This window comes from Vicugna pacos, unplaced genomic scaffold (genome assembly GCF_048564905.1).
Source record: "Vicugna pacos unplaced genomic scaffold, VicPac4 scaffold_19, whole genome shotgun sequence".
In the NCBI taxonomy this organism is placed as follows: domain Eukaryota; kingdom Metazoa; phylum Chordata; class Mammalia; order Artiodactyla; family Camelidae; genus Vicugna; species Vicugna pacos.
In genome coordinates, this window is record NW_027328740.1 from 59,292,705 (window position 1) to 59,308,469 (window position 15,765).

The following is a 15,765-nucleotide window of genomic DNA, read 5'->3' on the forward strand; positions in this document are numbered from 1 at the left end:
GCAAAAACACCCAAAAGTCAGCAGAAGGAAGGAAACATTAAAGATCAGGGAGGAAATAAAAAAATAGAGATTAAAAAAATAAAAAAATATTCAAACCAAAAGCTAGTTTTTTGAAAGAGTAAATTAAATCGACAAACTTCTGGCCAAACTCACAAAGAAGAAAAAAGAGAGAACACAAATTTGCAAAATAAGAAAGGAAAATGGAGAAATTACATCAAATAACATAGAAATACTGAATATCATATGAGAATATCATGAAAAACTACATGGAAAAAAATGGATAACCTAGAGGAGATGGACAAGTTTCTGGAAACATACAGACCACCAAGTCTGAATCAAGAAGAAACTGACCACTTGAACAAACTGATCACTAGGAATGAAATCGAATAAACAATAAAAAAAAATTCCCTACAAATAAAAGTCCAGTAGTGGACAGCTTCACCGGGGAATTTTAACACACACACAAAAAAGAACTCATACCAGTCCTTTCCAAACTCTTCCAGAAGATTGAAAAGAAGGAATATTCCCAGACACTTTCTATGCAGCCACCATCACCCTGATACAAAAACCAGGCAAAGACACCACCAAAACAGAGAATTACAGACCAATATCACTGATGAACACAGATGCAAAAGGTCCTTACCAAAATACTAGCAAATAGAATCCAACAGAACATAAAAAAGATTATACATCATGCTCAAATGGGGTTCATCTCAGGGAAACAAGGGTGGTTCAACATATGCAAATCAATCAATGTAATACTTCACATCAACAAGAGAAAGGACAAAAACCACATGATCATCTCAATAGATGCATAAAAGTTTTTGATAAAGTTCAACACCCATTTATGATAAAAATTCTCACAAAAGTGGGTATTGAGGGAGCATATCTCAACATCATAAAAGATATATATGACAAGCCTACAGCCAGCATAGCACTAAACGGTGAAAAACTCAAAGGCTTCTCACTAAAATCTGGGACAAGAAAAGGATGCCCACTATCACCACTCCTACTCAACATAGCCTTGGAAGTCCTGGCCACAGCAATCAGGCAAGTAAGAGAAGTAAAAGTGGTCTAAATTGGAAAAGAAGTGGTAAAAGTGTCACTATATGCAGATGACATGATATTATATATAGAGAACCCTAAAAGTTCCACACAAAAACTACTAGAGCTGATCGAAGAATTTAGCAAGGAAGCAGGTTACAAGATTAATGTTCAAAAATCAGTTGCATTTCTTTTCACAAATGATGAATCAACAGAAAAAGAAAGTAAAGAAACAATCCCCTTTAAAATAGCACCCAAAGTAATAAAATATGTAGGAATAAATCTAACCACAGACGTGAGAGAATTATACACAGAAAACTATAAACCACTGGTGAAGGAAATTAAAGAAGACTTTAAAAAATGGAAAGGTATCCCATGCTCTTGGATTGCAAGAATCAATACTGTTAAAATGGTCACACACCCCAAGGCAATCTACAGATTTAATGCAATCCCTATGCAATTACCCTGGACATATTTCATAGAACTAGAACAAATCACAATAAAATTTATATGGAACCATCAAAGACATAGAATTTCCAGGGCATTACTGAAGAAAAATAAAGAGGCTGGAGGAATAACTCTCCCAGCCGTCAGACAATACTGTAGAGTTAGTCATCAAGACAGCGTGGTATTGGTACCAAAACAGACATATGGACCAATGGAACAGAATAGAGAGCCCAGAAATGAACCCACAAACTTTTGGTCAACTAATCTTCGACAAAGGAGGCAAGAATATACAATGGAATAAAGACGGTCTCTTCAGCAAGATAAACATAAGACAAGATACAATAAACATCCTAGAAGAAAATACAGGCAAAATATCTGACATACATCTCAGAAATGTTCCCTTAGGGCAGTCTACCCAAGCAATAGAAATAAAAGCAAGAATAAACAAATGGGACTTAAGAAACTTACAAGCTTCTGTACAGCAAAGGACACCATAAGTAAAAAAAAAGACAACCTACAGAATGGGAGAACATTTTTGCAAATGAAACTGACAAAGGCTTGATCTCCAGAATATATAAGCAGCTCATATGACTTCATAAGAAACAACCAAATAACCCAATCCAAACATGGGCAGAAGACCTAAACAAGCAATTATCCCATGAAGACATACAAATGATCAATGGGCACATGAAAAAATGCTCAATATCACTAATTATTAGAGATGCACAAATCAAAAGTACAATGAGGTATCACCTCAAAGCAGTCAGAATGGCCATCATTCAAAAATCCACAAATGACAAATGCTAGAGAGGTTGTGGATAAACGGGAACCTCCTACACTTCTGGTGGGAATGCAGTTTGGTGCAGCCACTGTGAAAAACAGTATTGAGTTTCCTCAAAACACTACGAATAGACTTGCCATGTGACTCAGGAATCCCACTCCTGGGCATATATCCTGAAGGAACCCTACTTCAAGATGACACCTGCACCCCAATGTTCATAGCAGCAGTATTTACAATAGCCAAGACATGGAGACAGCCTAAATGTCCATCAGCGGATGACTGGCTAAAGAAGTGGTATATTTATAAAATGGAATACTACTCGGCCATAAATACTGACAATATAGGCCATTTGTAGCAACATGGATGCTCCTGGAGAATGTCATTCTAAGTTAAGTAAGCACGGTAACAAGGAATAAAGAGAAATTACCTCCAGGTACAGTTATGTTGATTAAAATATCCATACAGAAAGCAAGTCACCCCCACGACTGCTGCCAGGAGGAGCATCTGAGTGTAATAGCCCAGCCAAGCAAAGAAGATTCAGACCTTCTTCCCATAGAATTTCCTGCAGAAAGACAGAAGGAAGTTTCAGAAGACACATATAATCACTCTGTAGCTTCATCCTCAAGTTAATTTCTTTTTTCTTTGTTTTTTGGGGGGTCATAATTAGGTTTATTTCTTTATTTTTTAAATGGACGCATTGGGGATTGAACCCAGGACCTCATGCATGATAGGCATGCAGTCTACCACTGAGCTATACCCTCCCTCCATCATATTAATTTCTGATTCTAAATCAAGGTGGCTTTACGTTTAAACCTCTGACAATTCACACTTAAAACATATGCCTTTTTATAGCAGCCCCGAAATTCTACCGTGAAATAAGAAATGTTTTACATATCATAGAAGTACTGATCACTGGTTCACCTGCTGATGAGAGATAAATGAGAAAAGAGCAATGGAGGGGACGAGGCCGACTCCAGAGCAGTTGCAGGGGATCATCACCACTCACTGGACAGTCTGGCACATTCAACAAATCCCCCCAAAGATCATTCTTAACAGGCTTCACACAGTGGACACCAACAACTGGCTCAGTCATCTGCTCCTGCCTTATCTCGGGAACTTCCCTGGAGCAAATGAATCGTAAACCACAGATAATAAGGAAATGGCTGATAATAATAACAACTGGGAGTGCAATGTCTGTCTGACAAAATATTTATAAAACTCATTGTGGGAATGGGAGAGGGCAGGAGGGATGTGACTGAGGAAGGTACTGCCCTGTATTCTTTGTATCTAGCACGACTGTTGTTCCTAGGTTTTAAAAACCCTTCAATGTTTCTCAGTTAATCTGGAGTAGATGGAACAGGCCAGGGAGGCAAGATTAGAAGAAAGGAGGCAGAGCATGAAGCGGTGCCAGGCTGGTCCTGACAGGGAGACGGAGACAGACACAGACAGGCAGACACAGAGGGTTTAGGGTTGAGGCGGAACAATGAGACGGCGGCTCAGGTGTGTCTTGCTTTTGCTGATAATTCCCTCAACTGGCTCACTGCTGACTAGGCAGTGCTGGGTAAAACCTGTGGATTCCCTCAGCTCTGAGTTCTCTCTGAGGCTTCCGGCTCAGGCTGGAGCTTCCCGCTAGGGGGGACTCAGCTCAGAGGAAAGCCTGTAGTCCTGGGAAACTTCACGCAGGAACCCCCTTGGGCTGGATCAGCGCTCACAGGGCTGCTGTGAGACCAGCTCCATCATCAGAGACCTGGGCTTGGACCATCCCATGGGGAAAAGGGCTGAGCCCGATGCCAAATCAGATAGGAGTGACAAAGTGTGTTCATTCTCATGTGACTGGGCTTTGTGGCCTGGCTCACAGATGGCAGTCTCAGGATGGTATCTGGCAGAGAAAACCCTGGCAATGGGTTTGAGGTGTATTGGACTCTTTCTTGTTAAGCTTTTTGTAATAAATACTTATCAACTATCCGTCCTGAAAATGCCACATTCAAAACTGAAAGAATGTTAGAAGTTGCCTGCTCCAACTGGCCAATGGTAAACACACCCTGCTACAGTTAGAGAGCTGGTCAGGCAGCCTCTGCCTGGATATTTACAGTGACGGAGTGTTCATTACTTCCAAAGGTTACATGTCGGCAAGAAGGTCAGAAAGAATTTTTGAACCTTAAACAAATGCCTGCCTCCTAGTCCTTGCTGAAATGCTAGGAATAATGAGGATCCCTTCAAATGTAGTTTTGTCTAATTGTTATCTCTCTCTGTCAAAAACACCCCAATTCTTAACATCAATTTTTCAAAATTCAGCTTTGATTTCCTTTTATCAAATTTATACCACACATTCATTAAATAGTCAAACCGTTCTCGAAAACCGATTGTAAAAAGGAGCAGTTCCCAACAAACGCCCCATTTCCTGGCCAGAAGCAACCACGTTCAGCTCCTACTGCTGACTTTTAGAATAATTACTCCCTATCTCTGACTAATATCCTTGTAACACAGCCTACAGACTTTTTCATCTTTATGTATCACCTATTTAACTTTCTATTTTGGAAAATGAGGATTCAGCTCTCTTTCAAACACCATCTCATCTACACACCCAAACCTTCATTCTTCCAAACTTTTGATACAATTACATTATAATTTTGATCAGCTCAGTATCCTTGCTTTACATTATTAGGACTCTGTACAGACTGTTCACAGGTGTAGCAAGTTGTCTGCTAGCCTTACTTTTTCCTTCCCTACTTTGTTTTCCCTGGAGTTAATAATTGTCTTGGTGGTTCATAGCTTAGATTTCTGTGCACATAACAATTCAACCCCAGACCTTCTCCTAATGAATAACTTTCTCAAAACTTTCCAATACATTGTCTTCAAATTTCATCTCCTTGAATAAATCTCTTCAGATCTCCTTCAACCTGGATTAAAGACATGCTAGTCTTGTCACAGAGATCAAGGGGTCACTAGTGGGAAGCAACAAAGGGAACACATGGACCAGGAGCAGGGAACAGATCAACATATTTTCCTTAGTAAAACATACTTAAACTAGTGGGAAAATTGTTTTCTTTACAAACACAAACACACACACAAACCCCAAAAGCCCATAAAGAATGATTAAAGAGCCATCAAACCCATTGCCCTGCAGTCAAATTCTGTGTAACATAAAACAAAAATAACAGAAGGAAAATATCATATAAACATTAATCTCAAGGGGGATGGGGTACACTCAGTGCCAGAGTGTGTGCTCAGCATGCAGAAGGTCCTAGATTCAATCTTCAGTACCTCCATTAGAAAAAGAAAATTAAAAGAAAAGAAAAATGTATCAACTTTAAATATTTACATATGTACAAACATCCTCTTAAAACTGTGTTCTACACGATACACTGGTTAATGAGAAAGTGCCTCTTCATGTCTGTGATCCTGCTGATAATTGAAGGAGAAAATAAGAGTATGACCACATGAAATAAAATCCCTTATGAAATAATGATCCCGGGTGACAATCATTATTGACTGCTGTCACCAAAAAAGAGTTAACTGGACAATATGTACCTTATGACAGGAGTACAAAACTTCACAGAACAAGTATTCTTGCACAAAGTTGAACCTCAATCAGATCAAGATTTTAGGGGAGGATCAAATCACTTAGCTAAAGCCAATACATAGGATGGAGAAACAAGTCTAACACCACAGGGGAGAATGAAATCAGACAAACAGGAAATAGAGGAACCCCTCAGAAATTTCAAGGAAAATGAGAAACAGGAAAATTATAGATTAGAACCCACTTGAGAGATATGCTAGCTGCAATGTCTGAACCTATTCTGGATCCTGACTTCAACCCCAAAACTACTTAAAAGTGTATTTTTGTGACAATCAGGGAATTATTTTGTAACCCTTAAAAAAAAAGGAATATTCCAATTGTATTAGAAAGAGACCATGTCATATCACTAATGAAAGGTTAAGCTATGTAGGATTGTCTTCAAAATGATCCCATAGTGGGGGAAGGGAGGAGGTGGAGATGAAAGGTGCAACAACAGTGACTCTGAGTTTATAATTCTGGAGCTGGGTGACTGATACAGGCAGGCTGGCTGTGCTGTTCTCTCTACTTCTGTACATGTTTGAATCTTTCCAAAAAATGTGAAACAAACACAAAGACTTCCGTGTTATAAAACCTTCATTTTGAAAGTTAAGAGGTTTGCCAAAGTAGGTACACCTGCATGGGGCACTGAGATGAGAAAGAACAGGCACCTGGCTCCAGGCCGACCTGGGGCTAACTTGACCCTCCTCTTCTCCTCACCATCCACAGCCAGCCCATAACTGCATCCTGTCAGCTCCACTCCCCAAACGCATTCCTCCCTGGCTCCCACCATCTCTCATCTGGCCCACTCCAAGTGCCTCCTACCCGGCCTCCCTGCTTCCTGGATCCCTGCAATTCATTCTCCACATTATCTTTGAAAAATTGTGAGTGAGAGAAAATTACTTTAGTGCTTAAACTATCATGACTGCTTCTCACTGCACTTAGAGTCTACACTCCTTTCCATGTTCCTGAAGCCCTTCTAAACCTTGCGTCTCAGCACTCTCACCAGCGCTGGCTCCAGTATCTCCTCAAACATGCTGAGTACATTTGTGCCTCGGGGCCAATGGACAAGCTGCCTCTATTCCTGGGGTGAATTTTCCCAGATCCTCAAAGTCCAGCCTCCTTATCGCCATCTCAGCTCACATGTAACCTACTCAAAGATAGCTTTCTTGACTCACTTCCCCCCAAGCCTCCCATCTCAAAACTGTGTTAATTCCTTCTTTTCAATCTTACATTTTTTCCTTATTCGCCCGATTATTTTTGTTTGCTCGGTTCTCCTTGGCCTCCCTCCCCCCAGTAGCCTTGCCCAAACAGCATAATCTCCCGGGGAGCAGCCGGCACTGCTGCTCTGAGAAGACATGCTGAGCGCGACATTACAGTCACGTGGTGTAGTGAACCGGTGTCAAACATCAGATACAGCAAAGCAGTGAGAATTTCTCTCTTATTTTATAATTTAAGTGAAATCGAACATTTACTACTATTTAATGAAGAATTTGGTAGGTCTTTGATCCCAGTTCCTGAACAACCCCTAAAGCCTTTAAATTTTCCAAGTAGGAGTGCCTTTGCAATTCATGGTGGACCCTTGGATGGCTTGTGTCCATGAGACGACTCAGGATGGGGACTGGCCTGTCAGAGACACCAACCATGTGATTAGAGGAGTGGGGCTTTGAGCTTTGTGACAAGTGAGTGACCACCAGGAGATGAAGGGGCTCAGCGTTTTGGGCTAAGGAAAGTTTTGACTTACAATTAGGGTTTGGGTTAGCCATGTTGGTAGTGACCCAATAAATTATGTCTTTTTAATAAAGCCTCCAGTAAAAACTTGGGGGCAACAAAGCTCAGAGCTCCTGTGTGCTTCCTGGTTGGTAATACTCTTGGAGGACTGTCACACTCAGATGCTGTGAGGGCAACCCTGAGCTCTTCCCACTGGAGTGCTCTCCACAACAGCTCACCTGAGGAGATCTAAGGGCTGCTTCTTGTCTGTGCTTCGAGGAGGAGCCCATTCCCTGTACAGAAGGCCCTGTTCGCTGGGGCAGCTGAGGTCCTCTGACATAGGCTGAAGTTGCACTGGGAAGCAGAAGCAAACAGGTGAGCATCACTGTCACCACGTGTTCACGTGTTCTGTTGATAAAATGTGGTGCTAACACTTCGTGGTCATTTGTAAATAAGGGGCCCTCACTTGCCAGAAGGGATGGAGGTACCATATAATTTTTCATAATTCTCACCCAGGATTAATACTAACCCCCTGAGGGTCATTTGTAAACGTGGGTGGAAAGGAATGCTTGGATGTCACAGTCCTAGGACCACCGTGGGTACCTGGTGAGAGCCTTGCAGATGCTTAATGTCCTACAACCGAGCCAGTCTTCCACAGCAAAAAATTTAGGCCAACCAAGTGCCCAAACTGCTGCAGTGGAGGGACACCTGATGGTTCAGCCCCCTCCTTGGACACCCAGAGGAACCTGGACTCTGGCAGGTTGGGGGCAGGGTCAATTCTAAAACCCAGGCTTTTTGTCCCCACAATTCAGTAGTTATTCGGTGACAGCGCATGGAATATAAACAACAAAGAAACTTGACATGCTGTTATATAATTAGCTTACTCAAGAACCAAAATTTAAATCCAGTCATTCTCCTTCCCACCTGACCTACTTTCCTTTCTCCTGTACTAGCACCAGATTATTACCCACCCAGCCTTAACATGGGTCCTGACTCCACTTATCTCCCTCCCAAACACCACATGAGATGATTCCTCAGCCTGGATGTGGGACCAGCAATTACAAGAGGCTTTAGTGGAAAAGAACTGGTTGTGCGCAGCTGCCAACTAAACACTGTAGAATCCTGGTGTCCCACATTAGTAATCATGACAGCTGTTTGCAAGTGTCCCCAAAATTCATTTCAGACTCTCACTGCTAATATTGCTGGGACATAAATATGAATCATATGGACTGCTGGGCTGGACTGCTATGCTGGGTCTCTGATCCAGGAAACTCAGTGTTTGCTCCCTGCACCCAGCTCCCTGTTCTGTTCGTGCATGTGCATCAAGCAGCAGTTTAGTGTCTATTTTAATATCTTAAACAGTACATTTCAGTATTGTCTTCATCCACAAATATGTGTACCACACAGTAGTAATGATCAATTCATTCTTTGCTTTCTTTGGTCTTAGAGAGTCAGATAAATGGATAGCAAAGATAGCAAAGTCATAGAACGCTATAATATAGTATTTCCTTTATTTCAATGAAAGGATTTATTTAAAGAGCTTAGATAGAACATCCTTGCATCTATGGCATCATTAAGCGTCTGAAGCTGTTACATTTTAAAAACTTCATTTCAAGCGAGATGTTATCAGTTAGAGAAAGCGCTCCTGAATTTGAGGGGTCGCTGTCATCTCACACAGAGTCCCTAAAAAATGTCAGCACTCTGCAGTATTGCCGTCATGACAAGAACCCAGACAGATGAAATTTGGAAAAACTTGTGGCTTTCTAGTGCACAGACAGAAAATGGTATTTCAGAGGGAAAAGCCTGAATTACAGAAAATGATAAATGAAATGGTCTAACATGCATTTCCCTTACAAAGAACTAATACTTCTTTGGTCGATAATAACATCTGTCAGCAATTATGAAAAAAGCTGACAGATGCATAGTACTTAATATTAGCCAGGACTGTTCTAACATTGACATAGATTCATTAATCTCCATAGCAGCTCTACGAGGTGGGTGCTAAAATTATCCCCATTTTATTGGTGAGGAACTTGAGAGACACAGAGGCTAAGTGACATTTACAAGGTCGACAGCGAGAAACCAGCACATGTATTCCAGCATGAGTCTACGCTCTTGGCCTCTTCTCTTTTTTTTCTTTTTTGGTGGTGGGGAGATAATAAGGTAATTCTGGTGGGGCATGGGGAGGTAATTAGGGTTATTTGTCTATTTTAGAGGAGGTGTTGGGGGCTGAACCCAGGACCTTATGCTTGCTAAGCATGCACCCCATCACTTGAGCTGTACCCTTCCCTCTCGAGTCTATGCTCTTAGCTGCTAATCCTCACTGTCCCACATGGTAACTCTGGGGGGACTACAGTTCATTCATTCACTCGTTAAACTCAGCCTTCCCGGTGCCTTGGATTCAGCAGTGAACAAGGCAACATGGTGCCTGCCTTAAATGAGCTTGTCGCCTCCTGATATATTATCTTCATTTTACCCAGGAACAAACAAGGTCCAGAAGATTAGCCTTTTCCTGTTAACACCGGAGGAGATATGTGGTGCTTTATTTCATTTTTGCCATTTGACTTACACCATGGGGAGGGAAAGCTGCCTTGCAGATCCTGGAGCTCACAAGCCTGTTAATCCTGAATTTTTTTTAACACTGTCCCTTACTTGATACTTGATCTGAGAAAGGATGAAGTAAACCTAAAAAGATTCTAAGAGAGCGTGTGGTTTACACAGGGTAACTAACCAGACACTGTTTACTATCCTAACAGGAATCTCTAGGCATATTTCTTTTCTTTCTCTTTTTTCCTTTTTATGGGCAGCTTTTAAAAACCAAACCAAACCAACCAAACCAAATCACTGATAATTCAACAGCAGGTTCTAAATCACCCCCAAGACAGCAGCTAAACTCGGTTTAGACTTACAATGCGGCCTCTGGTGGTGGGATTGAAGAATATATCTCTATCCTGAATATAAAAGTCATTCACGCAGCTCTTCTCAAATAGGGCAATGAAAAATTCTTGCTTCGGCTTGATGATACTTTGATCCACTTGGAGGACTTTCATAAAACAGCTGAAATTACCAAAGGCTGAGGACCGGGTTTTCAGATCATTGGGCTTCAGAGGCAATATTATGTGCAGTATCTCAGCGTATGTACAGAGCACCTCCCACAGGGTGTATACTTTTGCAAATAGAAGCTTGTCACCCAAAACCTATATTGGGAGAATGAAAACACAAACCAGGAAACTATTTTCACATTTTTAGTACACAGATTTTTCTTACATTGCTGGTAGTTAAAGCACTTGTGTAAACACACACACATATGACACTGGTAAAGGTGAAGATATAATAAAAATTGATTTGCAAACTATCATATATTTTTGCCTTAAAGATAATTTCTTTGTTGAAATTACTGAAAAGTTATTTAAAATCCTTACAGTTCATTCATAAAATAACCAATGTTTTAGATGAAAAAAGCAAACTTGTTAATTTTTAGTCCAAATTAGTAACTAAAAATAGAAACACCAAAATATTCTTTGCAGTGGCATTGCAATGACAATTTTATAAATTTCTGAAACCTAGGACTATTTACATATCTGTTCAATATAGTGTTAAACAGTCATTAAAAGGGATTTAAAAGAATTATATTTATTGATATGGAATATATAATAAAAGGAGAAAGCAAAAAATGTGAAATAATAATTTTCCTTTTTGGAAGGGAAAAATATCTTCATTTGAACAAAAAAATGTTTAGAAGGATTTTAAGATTCTTTATGTATAATTAAGGTACAGATGATTTTTAATTCCACTGTTCTTTCATTTTCAATTTTGGGGGGTAAGTTTTATAATAAAAAAAATCTTTAAAACAGTTCTTACATAAATACATTAATAGATATATTTATGACTATATTCTCTGGCTATTAAAAAAGATCTCCTAGCTGTGGATCTGAAACATACATTCCATAATGCAGATTCTGACTGACTCGCCTCCCAGCCCACAGCGAAGGCACGGCTAGTGTGACATGTTTCAAATATCATTCCAGGTAATATGCAGGCTCCCAGCCAGTGGCTGCAAGGGGACTGACACTGATCTGGTTGCTCCCAGCTGTAGACCAACACAGATGAAGTTAGATTCACAGGCTCATGTTTCCTCTGTCAAAAGAAATCAGAAAATGTTAGGCTTTTACTTTCACCAAGGGAACAAGAAGTTGTTTGATTATTTTTATGGAAAAAAAAACAACAAACCAATTTGAACCTGTTGAAAAGACATTTGCTCAAAATAGTACAGTAGCAATGATGGTGCTCTGGCTGGCAGGGACTTACTGGATTCCTGTGAGTGCTGGACTCCTCACATGGAATTCCCTTGGCACTCCAGAAGGCCTGTGGTTGTCCCCATGGGTTTGTGGCCATATGTGGCACAAAAAAGCCTCTGGCTTTGCCACAATTTCAATGCCTTTTTTGGCTTATGAAAGTTTTGCACTCAAATGGAGTATTCTTGAGTCCAGTCACTGATGTCATTCACCAGAGTTATACTCCAGATCTGACATTCTAGACTCTTAAATTCTTGCAGACATTCAAATGGTTCAGGTTTGGATGTGTATTCACCTCTGGAGGCCTGGACCATATTCGCTAAAGCCACCCGGTCAAGTTCAGCAAAATGCAAAGAAATTTTTCTCTCTGCAAGACTGAAATGTCTGTGAAGGTATAAAAACTTCTGCATCTACAAAAATAGGGAACCAACTTATCAATAACATATCTATCCATAATGAATGGACATTTAAAAAGTTACTGTATTTACTTCTATCAAATTCTATCTGGCTTTTGCCAAATTGTGTCCTAAACTGTAAGGAAAGTATATAAATGTAGTGAATTTTTGAACTTTTAAGAGAAAAAGGAACCCTCCTACTCGGTTGGTGGGAATGTAAATTGTGCAGCCACTTTGGAGGACAGTATAGAGGTTCCATAAAAAACTGAAAATAGACTTCCGTGTGATCCAGCAGTCCCATTCATGGGCATATGTCTGGAGAAAAATATAATTCAAAAAGACACATACACCCCAATGTTCACAGCAGCACTATTTACAATAGCCAAAACACTGAAACAAACCAAGTGTTCACTGAAACAACACAAGTGTTCACTGACAGATGACTGGATAAAGAAATTGTGGTATATTATATATATATGTATATATACATATATATACACATACATATACACACATGAACACACACACACAATGGAATACTGATCAGCCATAAAAAATAAAATAATACCATTTGCAATAACATGGATGGACCTACAGGGTATTATGCTAAGTGAAATAAGTCAGAGAAAGAAAAACAAATATTCTATATATTAACTTATATATATATATATAAAATAGAACAAATTAATTACTATAATAAAACAGAAATAGACTCACAGGTATATAGAACAGACTGGTGGTTACAAATGGGGAGAAGGAGGAGAGGGGAGGCAGGAAGGGGGTAGGGGATTGAGAGGTAAAAATTACTATGTATAAAATGGATAGCTTACAGTGCTGTATCATACAGCACAGGGAAATATAGCCATTATTTTATGGTGACTTTAAATGGAATATAATTTATAAAAATGTTGAGCCTCTTTGTTAGACACCTGAAAATAATATGATGTAAATCAACTACTCAATTACAAAATGTTTAATAAAAGTTTTCTTTTCATATTATTTGCAATAAGTTGGAAGCCAGAACTGTCAATAGAAATATAGTGCAAGTCACAATTTTCCAGTAATACCATTTAGAAAATAAAAAGGAACAAGTGAAATTAATTCCAGTAATAATTATATTTATCCCAAAATATCCAATATACAATCATTTCAAAAGTGTGACTGACACTTTTAAAACTTATTAATAAATATTTTACATTAGTTTTGTTGTACGAAGTCTTGAAGATCTATTATGTATTTTCCACTTATAGAACATCTCAATTCAAAATAGCCACATGTGGCTAGTGGCTACCATACTAGACAGAGCAGATTACACCATTCACACTTCTGATAAATTACCTTCTGTTACTTATTTTAAAAACTTGCAGAAAAGGCTTTAGATATTCCCTACATCAAACAAAACAACCTTGACGGGTTGGAAGTATCTTCATTATAAAGTGAAAAATAAAGGTAAGAGAGCCATGGTTACATGTATGTTAATGTAACAATAACTTCTTAAATCATTCAGGACTTTACAATCTTTCTTCATATGCCAAGGATTCACTGTCACTGCACAATATTTTTCACTGTTATTATCTTTGGAATTGACAGGCTTCTGATGATCCTGCTTTGTGCATCTGTACATAAAAGAAAACAACAAAACAGAGAAAAAGACCTTGTTAAAGATAGTTTGGGGGGAGGGTATAGCTTAAGTGAAAGATCATATTCTTAGCATGCACAAGGGCCTGGGTACAATCCCCAGTACTTCTTCTAAAAATAAAATAAATAAAAACCTAATTACCACCCCCCTGCAAAAAATTAATTAATTACTTTAATTAAAAGTTAAAAAAAGATAATTTAGTGCAGGCTTATCAGGCTACAAGAGCTACAGTGAATGCCCCCCCATTAATTTAGAAGAAGTCTCACAGTATTTCCCAACATAAAGGCTAAAATATAATTGAGAACAGTTTCTGATGGTCAGCATGATTTTAACAAAAAAGTAGATAGTTACTTCCCTGGTGTCAAAGCTCTGTCAGAGATGGGCACAGAAAATTTAGTAGAAATGATTTTGCATATACCTTTGAAAGAAATGCTAAGAAATGATCTTTTCTGTTGGAAATTAGCCTGCTTTTACATTCTGCAGTAGGCATACATGTTTACAAACCAGGCAGGAACTGGATCATATTTTACACATAATTTAGAAACTGATTTGAATTTTGCTCTCTGTCTGCAAGGCTATTTCTTAGGTAATTACATAAGCTGGCAACTATACTAAATTTTGTTTCCCTGTTTGCTTAATCCTCACAACAACTCTGTAAGCTGCTATTATTACCCCCATATAACAGATAAAGAGCTTGAGGCAGAAAATAATCTGGGTAACTTGGTAAATGGTGGAGCTGAGTATGACTGCAGCCAGTCTGACACTCAAGTCCATTCTTCCCACCGATGTCTGATACTGCTACCTACATTCAGCAATGACCGCTGATTTCATATTTAAGTATGTCATTTCTAAAAGTGCAAAGATATATTAGTACTGCTGTGTAAATTATTCTTTTGAGATGTGATTGCCAAAAAAAACATAAAATCACGGTTCCACTGAGGGGAGGGCAAACTGCATATAGACGGACACAAGGGGACTTTGTGAGGACACAGTTGCACAACTCTAGAAATAGCTAAAATGGCTGACTTATACAATTATAATGTGTGAATTTTATGGCCTGTAAATTACACCCTAATACAGCTATTAAATTAAGAAACTTGATACCAAATTAAGACTAAAACACATATATATATATATCACACAAAGAACAACAGGCAAATATCATTATTTACTGCACCATTCTTTCATGCAGCTTCCTTTCCTCACTCGTTCCTGAAAGGATGACTCATTTTTAAAATAGTCTTTTAATTTATTTAGCAAATAATTTTTGACAGCCTACTATGTACCCAGGACTAATCTAGGCACTTGGAATAGATCAATAAACAAAACAAAATTCCTGTCCTCACGGAGCTTGGTTGGAGTCTAGCTGGAGTGGGGGGTGGAGATGACAATTCACTCAACAGAGCAGCAGAGGAGGTGGCATGTTAGGAAAGAGGAACCATGGAAAAATCAAAAAAGGGCAAGGTAAAGAGAGTTTAGGGTATGGGATGATGGTGATGTTGTATTAAATACCAGAGCAGGCCACACTGAGGACTGAGGTTAGAAATAAGACTAGGAGGTGACAAGTCCCAGGTGGATGGAATAACCATCACCAAGGGCAGCGTGCACCTCGCATGTTCCAGAATGGGGGCACGGCTGGAGCTGTGGAGAAGGGTCAGTGCAGATCCTGTACGGCCTTGGAGGACGTTGTAAGGACTGTGGCTTTTACCCGTAGTGAAATGGGGAGGCACTGCAGAAGGAGGACACAATCTAACTTAGGTTTTCAAGGCTCACTTGACTGCCGGGTGAGAATAGGCAAAACGGGTCAGAGATGAAAGGAGGGAAGCCTCTGAGAAGGGCTGTGCAGGAGGAGAGGACAGTGGCTCAGGGCAGGGAAGCAGCATTGGAGGCAGGAGCCA

At 39.6% G+C, this 15,765-nt stretch overlaps 1 long non-coding RNA gene across 3 annotated transcripts in view; it reads right to left on the reverse strand.

The window, feature by feature from the left end:
• LOC140692959 (uncharacterized) overlaps positions 1–10,723 on the reverse strand; it is a 47,879-nt gene extending 37,156 nt beyond the window's left edge. For all 3 annotated transcript variants that reach the window (XR_012068599.1, XR_012068598.1, XR_012068600.1), the window contains exons 1-3: positions 10,448–10,723; positions 7,778–7,892; positions 2,700–2,834 (exon numbers count right to left, since the gene is read on the reverse strand). This is a non-coding gene — a long non-coding RNA (uncharacterized lncRNA). The remainder of the gene's footprint in view (positions 1–2,699; positions 2,835–7,777; positions 7,893–10,447) is intronic.
• Positions 10,724–15,765: the final 5,042 nt, after the last annotated feature.